The 17,122-nt window shown below is 39.7% G+C and overlaps 1 protein-coding gene across 3 annotated transcripts in view; it reads right to left on the bottom strand.

The window, feature by feature from the left end:
* The window catches only part of LOC124271995 (allatostatin-A receptor-like), a 49,695-nt gene that overhangs the window by 18,010 nt on the left and 14,563 nt on the right, over positions 1-17,122 (bottom strand). Inside the window, exon 1 of one of the 3 annotated variants that reach the window (XM_046707164.1) lies at positions 2,179-2,737. The exons of 1 other annotated variant lie outside the window; for it this stretch is intronic. The gene's annotated coding sequence lies outside the window, so the exon portion shown is untranslated. Of the gene's footprint in view, positions 1-2,178; positions 2,738-17,122 lie in introns of those variants that run through there. One more of the 3 variants, XM_046707165.1, reaches the window with a different exon arrangement.

The following is a 17,122-nucleotide window of genomic DNA, read 5'->3' as shown; positions in this document are numbered from 1 at the left end:
AGGGGGCTAACATCATGCCATCGAATACGAACCACATAGTTACGTTTGGGTAATTAATCCACGTATAATTGTCCGATCGTGATATTTGATACGCACTAGTCTTGATGAACCAGTTGGTCATATAAGGCATATGTGCATATTGATATTAATATAGTTTTCAATTCTGATGAAATACTGTTGTGGTTTATTGCAAAGTTTCATTTTTAGAGTACCGTGTTCAACCTGTGTGAAGTCAAACGAGTTCAGATGACAACATACCGGTTATGGATTGTGTAATGCGACTCGATTTACTGTAACAGCTACTTCTGGTCACAGGTATACCTCTATAAAGACTGACTGACTGAGTTTGTTTTTACGCCGCTTTTAGCAATATTCCAGCAACAACACGGCGGGGGACACCAGAAATGGGCTTCACACCTCTATAAAGAAGTGCAATACATATTAATGAGCATCCACGAAGTATTCACATTACGATTTTACTGGAGGTCTAAACACCTGAGACCTGCGTCGCTTCGGATTTTGTGCGTGAGGTAGCTGGAATACTGTTGACACTCAACTGAATGACACACTCACTCACTCACATTGTGAACTAACATCAAAATATCAAGCTATTAGGTTTTGTAAGAGCATCCAAAATTTGGCAATTTTCCGATTAACCGATTTCATTTCAAATTTGGGAAGAACCGTTTCCGTCAGTATCTGTTACAATATTATCCGGCATTCCGAATATATTCCACAGGTAGACAGGTAACATTACAAAATGGATTTACCAACATACAGATAACTGAACCCACTCCTCCTACTCTCAACAACATATTTTATTATTAATCTCACATAACGGTATATTGATTTTGCACTTGTAGTTAAAAAGGCCAATGTCGCACTTAATGAAATATGTAATTCGATGTTTCCATAACAATGGCATAGATGAATTATGTACTAATTCCCGAATCTTTTCAAAGCAACAGTAGATAATAATATACATTATTGACTGAAACTACTTTGTAATGGATCTTTTGGAGCAAATTAAGACCAGACTATTTTTATGTCCTTAACTGAAATGATAGCAATCAAGTCTGGATTTTTTTGCCAATGTCGTCAGGTACATGTTAGACTTCAGTGACATACGTGCAATGGATAATGAAATAAGGGTTCGGTAAAAGTGTGGCTGATCATTGTACACGCTGATATCGCCCAGTTCCACCTATACACTATGTTCTCTGACTCTCGGCAGCATTTCACCTTCTACTCTGTATCTGGTAACACACTGTATAGATTCCATTGGTAATTTCCTGCAGCGTTACCGTCGGGTTCAAATTTCTATTGCGCTTCCAGTTTTGGAAGTTGACTGTAAGCCTTGGGCGAGAAACCTCAACTCGATACGAGACTTATTCCCAAAGAGGCTATCGGTCGAACCGAGGTCTGCACTGAAGATATTCCCCGGTGTCTTAGAGACGCCCTTAGCTGTAAGTGTAACGCTTTCATAGCACCAAGTGTTTCACTTGCAGAATGAACACGAAGGACGTGAGTATGAAAGTCAAATACGGTGTAACTACAATGTACACATGCATGGCTAGTTCGGATGATATTTTACTGTCGTTTTTTAATCACATTCTACCTTAAGTAGAACGACATTTGGATTAAACATGCATACAGTATATCCTACGCAAAGGCATGGTTAGATGTACAGGTATTTTTCTGACGTTCTCTATGTTATGCTCTACCTCGAATATCAAGTATTGATACACAGTGGAAACTAATATGTGCATAATTATATGTTCCCTGTTCAAGATACAATATTGCACGATACAAGATGCTGCATTTAACGTTGGATACATTAGTACAAAAGCACGGGCTATAAGGACTATGTCTCCCAAGTTCTTGTCGATATTTACATAATATTCACCAGAAAATATTATATCTTTGCTAAAAAAGTTGCTCCTATATAATGCATTATATATGCGAACCACGTAAAGACACAATTGCTACAGTTTCCGTACAACCACAAATAAAACTTGAAGGTTTTGTTCAGTCCAATAGCAGTAACATATAAGGGTGCTTCCAGTTCAATAAGAACTGATGAACGTGAACAAGAAAAATCCAGAAAACTGTGCTTACCTAACAGCTCGGTAGTGACAGATACCAAGATTAAATGAAAAATAAGAAAAACCTTCCTACCTGTCCACGCACCTGTTTTGAAAGGTCCCAGTTCCTTTACAGATCGTGACTACTGCCACGAACAGCACTGAGAGATGGTCGTCTCTCTCCCACCGCTGACAACCAATGAACGACAGCTAGTGTGTCGACGCTAATCCATATCCTCCGCACTCACGACAAATCAGCAAAATTATCATACAGAATGAGATTAGGAAAGCTCCCTTGGAAGATCTAGCCTCTGGCTCTTCCGAACCGCATAGGAACCAAACCTAATTCAAGGGTGAAAATTGGGCTGGTAAGAAATTACAGTACTACTTGAGCAGTCCGAACTAATATAAAGGTATTACTGGCGATCTCGAGCTCGGCTGCATGGCTGGAACGCGTACTTCCTCCGCGTGCGTGAAAAAATCAATGACTTTTGTTAGCTGATCCTTCCTAAGAGCACTGATGACAGTTGAATGGTAACTTAAGTTTGAAATTTAGTTCTGACTGTTTGATTGGCCATAATGTCCAAATACTGCTGGATGAAGAACCAGCCTGTTGCCTCTTAATAGGTTGATACCTGACGGTTGGGCTAGGAGAGTGCTGCTGCATTGCTGTCAGTGTGTACGTTACATTAGCAGCAGCTACAGCACAGGGACACAGTACAGTCTGTGTATCGTCCTGAACTATTGAACTACAGCACTGACGGATCGGATGTGAGTGGGTGTTCCTGTGTGTGTTTGTGTATTTGTCTCTGTGTGTTCGCTTGTGTGTGTCAGTGTGAGTGTGTTTGTCGCTATGTGCTCGCGCCTGTGTGTGTTTGTCTCTGCATGTATGACTGTGTGTCTGTGTCGGTCTCTGTGTGTTTGCGTGTGTGTGTTTGTCTCTGTGTGTGTGCGTGTCTGTGTTCGCGCGCGTGTGTTCCTGAGTGTATGTTCGCGTTTGTGTGTATGAGTGTTTGCCTGTGTGTCTGTCCGTCTCTGTGTTTGTATGCGTGAATTTCTGTGTTTGTATGCGTGAATTTCTGTTTGTGTGTGAATTTGTGTGTGTGTGTGTGTGTGTGTGTGTGTTTGTCTCTGCGTGTGTCCGTCTCTGTATGAGTGTGGTTGTGTATGTGTGTCCGTTTCTGTGTGTTTGTCTCGGTGTTCGCACGTGTGTGTGTTAGTCTGTGTGTGTTCATGTCTGTATGTTCAAGTTTGTGTGTCTGCGCGTTCGTGTATTCTGTGGGTTGGAAGGGGGAATGTAGGCTGAGTAAAGGTTTGTTTGGAAGCGGAATGGATGGGAAGGGATAATTCAGAATGTGAAATTGAGGGTACATTCAATCCTTTTATGCTATGTTTGAACAGTGGATCAATGCTGCAGCCACCATGTACAGGAATCTGACATATGAGTGAGTGAGTGAGTTTAGTTTTACGCCACACTCAGCAATATTCCAGCTATATGGCGGCGGTCTGTAAATAAGCGAGTCTGGACCAGACAATCCAGGGATCAACAGTATGAACATCGATCTACGCAAGTGGGATACGATGACATGTGTCAACCCAGTCAGCGAGCCTGACCACCCGATCCCGTTAGTCGCTTCTTACGACAAGCATGGATTGCTGAAGATTCTAACCCGGATCTTCACGTGTCTGACATATGAAGTTGTGACCAGTTGCAGCTTCCATTCCGTCAATGCTTGTTTACAGACCCATACATCTGACCATGAAACAGGGCATTTTAAACTACACAGTACATAACAGAGAAATAACACTCGTTCCGTGTATAAACGGGCGGTGGGGTAGCCTAGTGATTAAAGCGTTCGCTCGTCACGCCGAAGACCCGGGTTCGATTCCCCACATGGGTACAATGTGTGAAGCCCATTTCTGGTGTCCCCGCCGTGATATTGCTGGAATATTGCTAAAAGCGGCGTAAAACGAGACTCACTCACTCACTCACTCACTCACCGTGTATAAACAGTCGATAAATAAATTACGAGAAGGTCTACATTGATAGAAATATCTTTCTTAAAAAAGATTTCTGTCCTCACAAGTTAACCTAACCTATTGCCTCTTGGTCTACCCTTCTCCCACTCCTGTACCAACCCCATCGCCCCTCCCACAATACCCCTACCACAACACCCCTCTTTTCTCTCCCTACCGTTTAGCCTGTTGTCCTTCCATAATCATTCTCTTTATCAGCATTACATCACTGCTTCGTATCCTTTCATACAAAAACCTCTTCCCAATACCCAATACCTGTCTCTGTGATGTAGCAGATAGAACGTCTTCCCGGAGAAAGTTGACGTTTAGATTACGCCACCGTGTCTTTTCAATGACGTTAAAATGTGGCATTTGTTGTTACCTATCTGGCGCTAGACATGAAGGTACAAAACGAGAACTTGCAAGCTCCAATCGCATGTGCCGGAGTGGTGTCCCTTGTTAACAGTTTATCACTGATCAAGCACAATCTATTACAATCATACGTGTATGCACGTCACTATACAGATTGAAGTGCAGCAATATTGAACAATATTTCACCGCTAACGCCTCCTGTGAAATTGTATACTTGTAATAGTGGCTGAGCGGACGTTGTTCAGCGTCACAGTAAGCAACGTCGGATACACCGTGCGGACTTATCTGACAGGAACAAGCAAACCACTGCCTGAAGGCATCGTCGAAAGAAACAGCCATCGCCATCGTATACGATTAGACAGTCACTTATTATTGAATGGAGTGCACTTAACTTATACCACTACCACATCATTTATGGAAACACGATACCATAAAGCATAATAGATTCAGTGAGGAGTTATAAGATGGGATTTGAAATATTTCAAGAACAAACACCACAAAGATATTGAAGTAGGATGCGGGGCCATGGGCATCCATTTAGCTTCCGCGTAACACTGCTAGTTTTCTATTGACAGCTGGGACTTTCATCCCAACAGAACAGACACCATCATCCGATCCATACGACAACGTAACACCGATCAATAATCAACTAATACTGGAGAAATATATTCGGATGGAAATCGAAACAATTAAGCATGCTTCTCTGTTTAAAATAGTAAGATTGAAATGTTTAGACCAACGAACATTTGCATAACTGACGATATTTCAATACTTGGGTTCCAGGTTAACTTATTCCGACGCCAGTGAATTCAAATGTTAAGGTTAAATTCAAAATTGTATTCAAATCAGCGACTGAGCTGATTCCTACAGGAAAGAAAGGGTTATCAAGGGCGAGGGAAAGACTTTGAAATATCTCCTTATGCACGTCTCCCTTATGATAATCAGGATAACAAACACCAAAAACAATGCTCATTCCCTTTTAAAGAGGAGCATTTACTGAAGAGATATAACACATTATACACAGACGGAGTACAAAAGCAACGATATCTCTGTTTTCCATGAATTGACTGTATGAGTGAGTGAGTGAGTTGACCTTTACGCCGCTTTTATCAATATTCCAGCAATATCGCGGCGGAACTGACTGTATGACATTTGACTAGATTCATTCTAAGCATTTATAATAACCACAGTTAGCCATCTGTGGAACAATTAAAACGTGTCTGATCGGATATGAATAGTTAGTCATTAAAGCAAATACAGTAATTGGGGAAACGGTACAGTGTGGGAAGGGCCAGGGAAAAGTACAAAAGCCAAGTGTAACTGTTCAAAAAAACCCACATTATTTGGATGGATGTATTTGAACTGTAATTGGACACTGAATCGGCTAATCGTGCAGAACATGAGTTCTTTCACTTGTCTGGACTTAAATTTTCTGTGAAGATCGTTAAACATTTTCTGCCTGAATTTCTTCCAATTTCGATTCATTGAAATAAGTTGAGTCTCTTCGCCTACTTGGACACCTTCAGAATGTTAGAGTCCGACTATGTGCACTAAACTGGTCAGGAAAAGAAATCGAAAACTCTACGTTTGCAGCAGCTATCTTCTCAGCACAGCTAAATACCGATCATGTTGCTTTGAACCACTCACGGTTTAGATTATTCACACAAAGCTCATGATCACTTTTCAAACTGAATATACTTTAACCGAATGTGTTTGCATTGATGAAATTGAAATCCCTTGTGGTAAGAAATACTTTCAAAACGTTTTCCACTCAATGAATCAAGCGGTTCCATAAAAATCTCGAACTGATGTTTTTACAACAATGCCAGGAAGGCCCCGAATGATTGCCTTTCCCAATGTACAAGTTCGAAACTACCAATGGACATTACGTATTGCGATGATAAGATGACAAGAATTAAGATTTTCAGTTCTTTGAACTCCAATTTTTCTCTCGAAAGAAATGACTGATGAGTAACTGAACAACATCCGAATACAAAGTCTGTTTGTTCCTGAGCCATGAATTGCAAGACATTTACGAATGACAGACTACTCGCCATGGCATAAAGCCCTTGTGAGCTTAAACCAGCTTTATGTCCAACGAGCGACATGAATCAATCTGCGCTTTATAGTGATTCATGACTTTGAACACTCGGTTCACAATTACACCAATTGCAGACAGCCTTGACATGGTTCTGAAACAGCTAAATGTGGCGTAAATACCTTTCTGTCACTCCATCACTCATTATGTTGTGAGCGAATGATCTTGTGACATCCCAGAAAAAGCCTATGAAATGTCAGATGCACCGGCACTCGGCTAACATCACTCATGGGAAATATAGCATAATGAAATATGCATAAGCCTATATTAACATTGACATAGATTAGTGCAGTGATTTCCTGTGTGTTTCTGTCGAATGATTTGGATTAACTTAAGCTGAGATCGATGTTAGTAAGTCATGGTGGTATATGGATTTTACCAATACGTGATAAAATATGTGGCATTAAGCTTTTACAAAACCCAAGCGCCTGAGAATAATCATTCTCGATTATCCAACGAAACAGATTCTGTTAAACGGCACAATGGTGGTGGAAATTCATTGATTCACCGCCATCGTGCCGGTTCGTAGAAAGTCAGTGATGACAGGTGTTTGCGAACAAGGTAAGCATGCCCTCCCTTACCTGTAGTACCCGCCACTCACACAACACTATAAATGTTGCGCTTAGTCTAATATTTTCCTTCCTAAGGGGATATATATCTGTTACACATGAAGGCAGATGTTACGTCCATTGTCAAAAAAACACACCCTAATCAATATCCCTGTTTTCATTAAATTACACGCGTGTAAACAGCAAAATATAAACAATTGAACAAAATAGTTCATAGATCTCAATAAACGTAATACAACACAAAGTACATTTCATTTCCGTTCATGTTTATTGCAGTGAAGTGTGACCTTTGGCTGGTGAGGTTCACCCGCTAGTACTAGTTCTGACGCTAACTGGTGATGATGTTATCAACTAAGTCCATGCGCACATCGTACTAGTCACAATAATATACTAGATTTGTTCTGCAACAAATCACAGGAATTGGGTTTACCTGTAAAAGTTGAGATACAACAACACCCTTCAAAGTCAATTCTTCGAAGATATGTTTCTGGCATTCAAACCCACATACCGATGTTTCTATTGCACTGACTCGTAAATGGAGCTACGTGTTCTGCATGAAACCGTATTCCACATTCCACCAGACACCACAAAAATCTCTTTCTCCTCACAATCATATTTTCGAAGGCTCTGGTATTGCAACGGAAAGGTATTGCAGTAACACTGGGTTTAAGTTTTAAAAGTTCCCTATTGTCATACTGTAATGGTGTTTGGTATGATTTTTACGCTTAAGTGGATGATTAATCTCCATCAACACCAATGATAATTGTTATAATGTTCAAATTGTTATTTTGAGCACGCTCGGAGGTTTCTTTAAATTACACGCCAATGACGTTCGTGATCCCCAAAGGCCTTGCACGTGATGAAAAACAGATGCATTGATGTGTACAATGACAATTTGAAAGGACGTAGCTGGAACTCAAATTCAAACACTTGATGTAATCGATATTTCCTTGAGAAGAATAAGCACAAGCGAAACCTCTTCAAGTGATTGGTATGAAACATAACTGTTTAGTCAGTTGGGACTGGATGTTCGTAAGCCTTGGTGAAGATATCATCTAGAGCACACTGTACGTGCCAATAGCAATTTAGAACCTAATGGTGTATGATCTATTCCTGAAAAAGCGTGCTCATCGACACTTACAGTTATACCAAGCTAAAGCCTTTACTAAAACCAGTTCAAGATAAGTGAGCACATATTCCTCTCTGTCCGTTTTACATCACTCTGAAAAACACTTTGCCGAACATGAGAGATTTGGTTGTGTCACTTGTCTTGGTATATCAGTGACAGAGCTTTATAGATTCGTCTTTCAGATCCTCTTAATCTACAGCTTCGTCTGCTGATTCCTTTTAGAATTCGGTAAAATATTTGTGAATTTTCAATAAATGTTCTCGCAAAAACTTTAAAAACATTTTTTAAAAAGACATAAAATGCACCCCTTTAGCAACACAATATTCTTCTGAGCACTTGCCAGCGATTCAGAGTGTCCATGATATTAAATTCTTCTAAAAAATTAACAACTTAGTGAAGCTTCAAACACTGAAAGAGCTGTAAGTATTAAAAAATTGTGACGCCGTAATAACGAATAAGTGAATCTGCTGGAATGATGCATGCATGTACGTGAGCATAATGTAACCTTTGTCATGAGCAAATGGAATCGCTGTCAGGAGCTGATGGATGAAATTCAAGCGTGATAATACCTGAGTATAAAGGTGAAATTACCGGAACTGACAGAAGTAATTATAAGGTTCACTCCTTTGGTTTAGACATCATGTCTGAAAATCGGACACACCTTCCGCCTTCATCTATCACGTCATTGAATCATTAGAAAGACACGGCGTTTCTTCGCGGATGCAACAATATGAAATGAAAGCATATTATATTTCGAAAGTAGCTGTCTTCCCACGACACCTTTAAATTATGTTCGTCTAAATTATCTTCGCTGTTACGATACCCATTATGTAACATTCTCTTCTTTCTGAAGAAAGTGTCACTTGTGTCGCTATGAACTGCCCAAGTAATGATCAACGGAAGACATGCTCTTCAATCTTTTTGGAATTTATTTTTGTCGGTCAATAATATTTTGTCATAAAGTGAACACCAGGGAAATGTTTTGCAGAAAATTGATCAGAATTCTGCTGTCGATGGCCCCTAACGGTGTTGAGAGTTAGTGCAATTTGGTGAACATGTAAGTCACAACGATGACTATCTGTGTCCAATAACCATCACGACATGTGATCCCGTTACTTTCTCCTTTGTCTTTTCCCTGCAATATAAAATGTTGTGTTTTCACAAGACTTGTCTCATTAACAGATGTTTATGCAGCCAGGCTACATGTGATCGCAAAACACGAAAATCGTTATGTCTTCGTTGAACGATTTTGCCATACATCTGTGAAGTATATACTCTTCCGTGATTCCATGACTGACTTTGTAGTTAAACAGGTTTCGAATTGTATCAGGGCATTGGAAGGGAAAGTCCAAAGTGATGTAAGCATCAGACGTTGAACACTTGGTTAGTGAGTGAGTTTAGTTTTGGTTTTAGCAATATTCCAGATATTTCACGGCGGGGGACACCAGAAATGGGCTTCACACAATGTACCCACCTGGGGAATCAAACCCGGGTCTTCGGCGTGACGAGCGAACGCTTTATCCACTAGGCTACCTACCTGCCCCTCCCACTTGGTGAAACCCAACAATTGTGCTATTGTGCTGACAAACTTCGAAACAGTTTCGAGAAGAACCTGGATTCGAACCCAAAAGCATACTATTAGGTTTTTAGAGACCAAAGTGACACAACTCGACGGAAGGATTGAGAAGAAGGTAGGTATTAAGGTGAGGAGGATGCTTACATGTTAACGAATGGGTACCAGGGTAAAATATGTTTATTTGTATGCTCTGACAATGCACCATGGGAATTGTCTTTGTAGGAACATCAAACATACATATGCATATTATTTAAGAAAATAAATGAAATAATGAAATTTAAGTATCCGAGTCCTGATGAACAATGCCAGCTTAAATGTCGATACTATTTGAGATTATTTGATTAGCTGCACATGTCAATCCGTATATTAATACACACATAGATATATAGATGGATCACACATAGCATATACGCCCTAGCATCAAGACATTAGTGAATTTACCTGATAACATTGCCCAGTTAACGTTTTGCATATTAACTGCAGTTATCATGAAGTAGATGGGATCCCTTAGTGGGATTCCAGCGTACCCTAAATTCTCAGTCTTCGGCAAGGTCTCCTGCAGAACTCGGATCGAATCGGTAACTTCTAAAAGGCTCAAATGCATCGAATGTGCAGATGGTTTTATTGATCGCTGAGGATGATATATATTGACAGAAACTGTCAAAGAGTCAATCGACTAAGAATAGTTTTATCTAGCTTACAGCTGAGGCGCAAGTTAAGTATCCAAATAAATTTACGGCAGACATGTGGGAATATCTCCAAATGCATCATGTACGAAATGTTGTCCAATGAAATTACCTTTTCTAACTTGCATCAATAGTTCACATTTTTGTTTGGATTAACAGATGGCTTGCCTTTGCAAGGTTTTGTGTTTGTGATAGTTGCCGCATGATCCACTCACCTTTTCGCGAACACCTGGTTTCAACACCATTTCATATTGATTAAAAACATTCATGTTTCTTTAGTAGTCGGAATCACACAATGTAATTTCAAGACTATGAAATGGATTCTGTCGCCTTTGATGACAATAACAAAACAAGACAGGAAATAATGGACTGATTCTGGTTACATGGTTGAAACAAACGTAAGGACCTCTATTCTTACTTTTACGGTAATGCACACTGTCAGTCTACAATTTCGACGGACGGAATATCCGAATGCACTGTGATCGATACAGTCACGATCATCATCACGGTACAAATTAATGTTCCTGTCAAAACTATAGCATCACCAAGAAGTGTTAAGTTCAAGTTGTTCAACCTAATGCTGGAATAGCATGTCAGCAAGAAGTACATCAAGCTCAGTTCTTCTATTGATCTCTCTGCCAATAAATGAAATTTCACGAACAGCATTATCCTCCCCACAAATCATGTAATTTCGTTTCAGCATATGCATGCATGTTCTGGTCAAATGAAGCTTGTGTATAAGGTTTTATATTGAAATATTACCCTCATTCAGCAGGTCGTTAGCACAGCATTCCTTAATGTAGGTTAATGATACTCCTGTATTCTGTTGTACGCAGGTATTTCACTTGGGCACACGGATGTGTGTACAATGAGTAAATCAATAGTGTGTCTGGCTTTTTGAAACTGAAAGGAAAGGTTAATGGTACCTGTCTTGGTAGTTGGAAGAACGAGGTTACAGAAATGATGTTCCTGGACGGTGAGCTGTAGTTAAAGTAGAAATTAGATGATCATTTTCAGATGTGTAGATGGCAGTAGAGATGCCAGGAGATGTCTTCGGGCCTAATGGACTATCACTAAACGGTCGCGTTAACATGGGACACCCACAACGTTACCTCCACATGTGTAATGACTGACTACAGACGCGTTCAATTTCCCGCTACATTTTATGTATTTAAAGGAATGCAATATCGACCGTGGCAAATAACTAAAGTAGCAACTCCTAACGATCTCTGAGACTAACGGCATGAACGTTACAACAAGATGTCCCTAAAAATACATGGTTAACCTATGTTCTGTTGATAAAGTATACACTGTATATTGTGATTGATCCTTCTCATCGATTCGCCAACGGAACATGGCGCACAGCCAAGGCAGTATCGTGACTAAACGGTGTAGTAATCAGTACAATATGGTTCCACGACCAGCAACAACAGCTGCAAGTGAGGTTAAGAGAGAATAGCTGCTTATTAACCAATATAGCAATTGACCGAAATAGACAAACACTCGGTGTTATCGACTGTGGGATTGTGTCTTTGCATGCTAACTGGACTACTCCATCTGTGTTTACATAACGGTATTTGGGTTGTAGGTTTAAGGTTTTCACTGGGGTTACAACTCAAGTGTAGATGCGTAAACCAAGCAAATGAAGTGATACATTCCACTAATGAACTCTTCATAACCTAAATGCCATGCCACAGAAGGGGGATCCAGCGAGTACTTGAACGAATACCTCTTACAGACTTTCCGTTGAATTACAAGGCCCCCATCAGCTAACAAACCCCAACACAAAGAGACTTCCACGGCGAGAGTGCTTCATATCTCTTCACGCCGTCGAGGCATCTCTATTGCATGTAGTGAGGGAGAAGAAGAACCCCGGTTCACCGGAACTGTGTCATTGTGTTTCACTTGGTGTAGGGCAGTTCAAAATGTCTTGACAGGATTCGCTGACCTTATAAACCCGATTCAGATGGCGGTGATGTTATATGGTTTTAACAGGACAAGTAATACATCTTCCAGGCAGTACAACGACATCAAGGGGAAGGGTTATACCCAATAAGCCAAGGCTGCACGAAATGTCAACACATATATACTCGACAATCGCAGCCTTTGAGTTTTGTCTCTTTAATGCCATGATGACGTACAATTCAGTCGTGCAATTCTGCAAGTACAAATCGGACATTGAAAGACGTTGCCTAACAAGTAAAGCAATTTTCATAGCGTTCAACTTTCATAAAGCTGTATGCATCGTAGTTTCAGAGCTATTTGGAAGAGAGTGAAGCATACTTTTTTCGATTTAAAGATGTCGGCTAAACACAAGGTTCGGAACATTGTGATACAATTTCTTAAAAATTAAACGTGTAAATGCCGATATGTTCAGGGAATTACATCTCAATCATAGTGTTACTACCGTTTTAAAAGATTATGGAAACATCGTATTGACCAATTGTACGACAGCAACACGCCGTGAAAAGATTTAACTCGCACAAGTCTTATATTTCATGTTGTTGTACCTACCATAGGTGTGATGTTCATTTTTAGAGTAAACATCTTGTGAGTGAGTATTGTTTTACGCCGCGTTTAGCAATATTCCAGCAATATCACGGCGGGGGACACCAGAAATGAGCTTCCCACATTGTACCCCTGTGGGTAATCCTGCCCGGGTCTTCAGCGTGACGAGTGAACGCTATAACCACTTGGCTAGCCCACCGCCCCAGTAAAACTATATTAACCACTTGCACTGGTAATGCATTGATGGCCCGTCACACACTAACACACACATACGCACAGGAAGACATACCCAAAGCCACAGACACACACACAGACACACAGAGTCTTTATTAAATACCACGTCGTACGTTTGGTGTGATCTACTTTCTCTTTGACACTACTGTACATAATGACACAACCTTCATGAATTCCAATTTCCTTAATTGGCTGCAACGAGAGTCAGTAATACATATCACAGACAACTGGTGTTGGCAGTGTCTATATCACGACGAAACTCTCATCAAACAGACTCCTCTGTAGAACATTCCCGAGAAGGGTTTATATAACAGGTATGCCTGACTAAGACTCCATGTAGACATATCGTTATCGGACTCTGGCACCGTAAAGAAATACTGTATCAAAAGCATTGGCAAGTCCCAACGGGAAACGTTCTGTAACAGGATTGCTGATCGGTTACCCTCGTTGGCCAGGGATTGTATACTCCTTTTATTCTTCACAGAAATGTTCTAAAATAGGGAATTCCCAGTGTTGCAATTTGAACAGCCGCCAATCGTATTTCACCAGCGTCCTAGGTCTGGAACAAACTCTGCTCTCCACTTTCGTTGCAATCAATGTCGTAATCTCAACTCGCTTTCGCTAATATAACTTGAACTATGTTCATGAACGTTTATGGTTTCAGCGATTAAGTGCTGATAATATGGCCATATATCATCTTCCAAAGTAAGGGTAAGTAGAGATATTTCGGACGCGATGCAGGTTTACAATCGTAATGGGGTTGTAATTACTATTAAACACTAATTCTATCATCAGTTCCGTTCATTTACCGCTTGAAGTACTTCTAAATGCCATTCTTCAATGACTAGAAACATATTATTTATACTTCCCATGCAATTTTGATCAATTTTTGTGTAGGTAAGGGGAAACAGGTTTACAGATTTATTCAAACTTACTATATACTTTAAACGGGATGAGAGAAGATATAGTCAGTGACATGCACAATTTGTCAACTCACTCAAGGAATTCTTTGAAATAGCTTCCCTATTTATTTATCACGTTGAGATTTTATCTCCCACATCAGTCGTTCGGTGGCTTTGAAGAATTCTGACTCTGAGTAAATTTCCTCAAGGTAATTGTTGCCCACCAGAATGCATTTCACACGCATTTGGCTCACTTCTGTGACAGGGAAGACTGGTAGCCAATTGTAACAGTATACCGGAGGCTATACCACAGCGTCAGATATGATATTTAGCGTGATGGAAACAGGTCCCTAGGTCATGTTTACCCTAATGAATATTAAACAGACCCAACCTATCCGAATGATAGAAAGGCCGAAACGTGCACACACAGTTAATTCAAGCACAGACTATAGACGCCATTGTAACAGACTTTGGGAATCGTTCATTCTTGAAAAAATACATGCAGGCACGATAATCACGTTGACATTAGCTAAAATTGCATGGCGGGAAGAACTGAATGTCTCTTGCGTTTGTCTTTATAAATAATGATATTTATGCCAATGAAAGAGTGTCCGCTAAAAGGCAACAGAAGACAAAATGAGCTGTGTGTGGAGAATGAAAAATACGTAGGACATCAATCGCAGTCTCTTTTTTCTATTGTGCTGGTAAGTGCATCGTGTTTCATGTGATATGAGTATCGCAATTAGTGTTGTGTTTAGTTTACTAAATACTGTTGTGCACTCACGTCCAGTTAAATGTTTCATATTGTTGAAATTAACAACGAAAGAACAGTAACTAATATGAATATGTGCATGCGAAACTATTTCGACAATATATACTGTATATATGTGTAGAGAGTAAGAGGTTAATATACCAGGTGACCAGTGTCACAGAACAACATTGCTTAGACCTTGTGCGTATCGAAGCTGAAGGCAGGAGTTCATATCTTTCAAAGAAAATCGTACATATCTTCATCACAGTATGTGTGGTATTTATTTATTTGAACAGCGGATGAATTGGTTTTACGCAGTTATATCACGGTCTGACAGCTGCTTGTTGAGTAAAACTGATTATATTTTAAACAAATTGGATTGTCAAAAAGTTACCTTCTTCTATTGGTGAAACCAATGCATGACGATACATATGATGCACGTCCACCACTATGGTTTAACTCATGAAGTATATTGACAAACCTAGAAACATAATCACTGAACACTGGGATTCGAACATAGGATTATAGGTGTCAGGCAGGTGGACAAAACTAAACTCAAACAAAGGAAGCACATTTGTGTCTGGGGTTTACTGCTCTGTTATCAGTTTTATTATACCATCGAGTAATAATAAGAGATCCACTTGATACTTTTACCATGGGATTGAGAGGCAATCCGTACTTGATAACGTTTGTCAGCGCAGTAAACTTCAACAGTTAATGATTAAATATGGTACCGAGAGACAACTTGTCGTATCTGAAATTGACCACCTACTATTTACGAGATGTAATAACCAAAATGTTGAATCCGTATAAAATTGCAAGAAAAATATGGTAACATAATTGCTGTGAACGATAACGATGATCATGAATCGTTTTTACAAGCTAGATTTTCATCTTTTCAATTCAATTTGCAATTTTCCACTATCAGTGGGATAAACATTGAGCGAAATGTATATAATGTGGAATGCAGTTCCAACCTTTATCAGCATTTCTTTGAATCGCAGTTTACAGGGTTCTATTATCAGTATATGGGAAAGCATTTTTCAGCTTCTGTCAGATATTTTCACAAGATATCGTTAATTAAAAGGCATGGGCCAAAGTAACAGAGTTATTGAGTTTTCCAAGAACCGATTGCGAAATATATTATATCTTCGTGTATGCTAATAACTATTAGATGTATATAACTTGAAACATAAATACAATGACGTCATGATGAATTACGTCTTAGTAAGGCGTCCATAACAACAAGACGTAGAGAAATATTAGTTAAATAGCATTACTAAAACTCAATGTATAATGAAGGCGATACACGTGTAATAGATCCGAAATACAAACGGGTTTTTTCAACCAAGCAGCTTTCGGCATACACTTGCGATGAGCATTTATGCATTACAACTTTACACCAGCTGGACACATGAACAACATCAGTGTTAAATATGCCTCACTGGGAGAGGACATTCACTTGGATTTAAATTGATTATCAGTTTGTCAGTTGTTCGGATGATAGATACATACATTTGCCGAATCCTGCAATATTTCAGTCTGCGATTTGACTCTAGTAGAAACGGTACGACATATACTTTGACATATGTGATCTCTTTATCACGATTTATAACACACGAGTTTGGGTTTCAGGCATCTCAATCCTTCAGACTATAGCTGGTAGGTAGGGTATGGATTTAGAAATTTTTGTCCAGTCGTGACCAGTTTTGTCAAGATTTCTTTATGCCTGATAACAGACACTGATAAGTGGTAAATGATATAAGTGATTGGGAGATATATCTGACTGACGATAGGATCAGTAATGTGTTTCATTGTCTTGAAATAACATTCTTTAGGACATGCAAACAAATCATTCAGTCAATAAAATTAAATTACACCATATGGTCATTTTTTCGCGAATAGTATATTAGTGTGTACAAACAATGTGCTATGGGTTTGTTATATAATACTCCTAATAATTAGCATTACGAAGGATAATAGTTGTATGTTGCCCTCTATCTACAGGATCATGGGGTACTTATGAACCATGTATATGTACCTGCACACTGATCAGTGAGTGAGTGAGTGAGTTGGGTTTTACGTCGCTTTTAGCAATATTCCAGCAATATCACGACGGGGGACACCGGAAATGGGCTTCACACATTGTGCCCATGGGGGGGGTCGAACCCGGGTCTTCGGCGTGACGAGCCAACGC

This window comes from Haliotis rubra, unplaced genomic scaffold, assembly GCF_003918875.1.
Source record: "Haliotis rubra isolate DU_JTF1 unplaced genomic scaffold, ASM391887v1 Scf165, whole genome shotgun sequence".
In the NCBI taxonomy this organism is placed as follows: Eukaryota; Metazoa; Mollusca; class Gastropoda; order Lepetellida; family Haliotidae; genus Haliotis; species Haliotis rubra.
The sequence above is the reverse complement of the archived record's forward strand: the minus strand, read 5'-3'. Positions and strand labels throughout refer to the sequence as shown.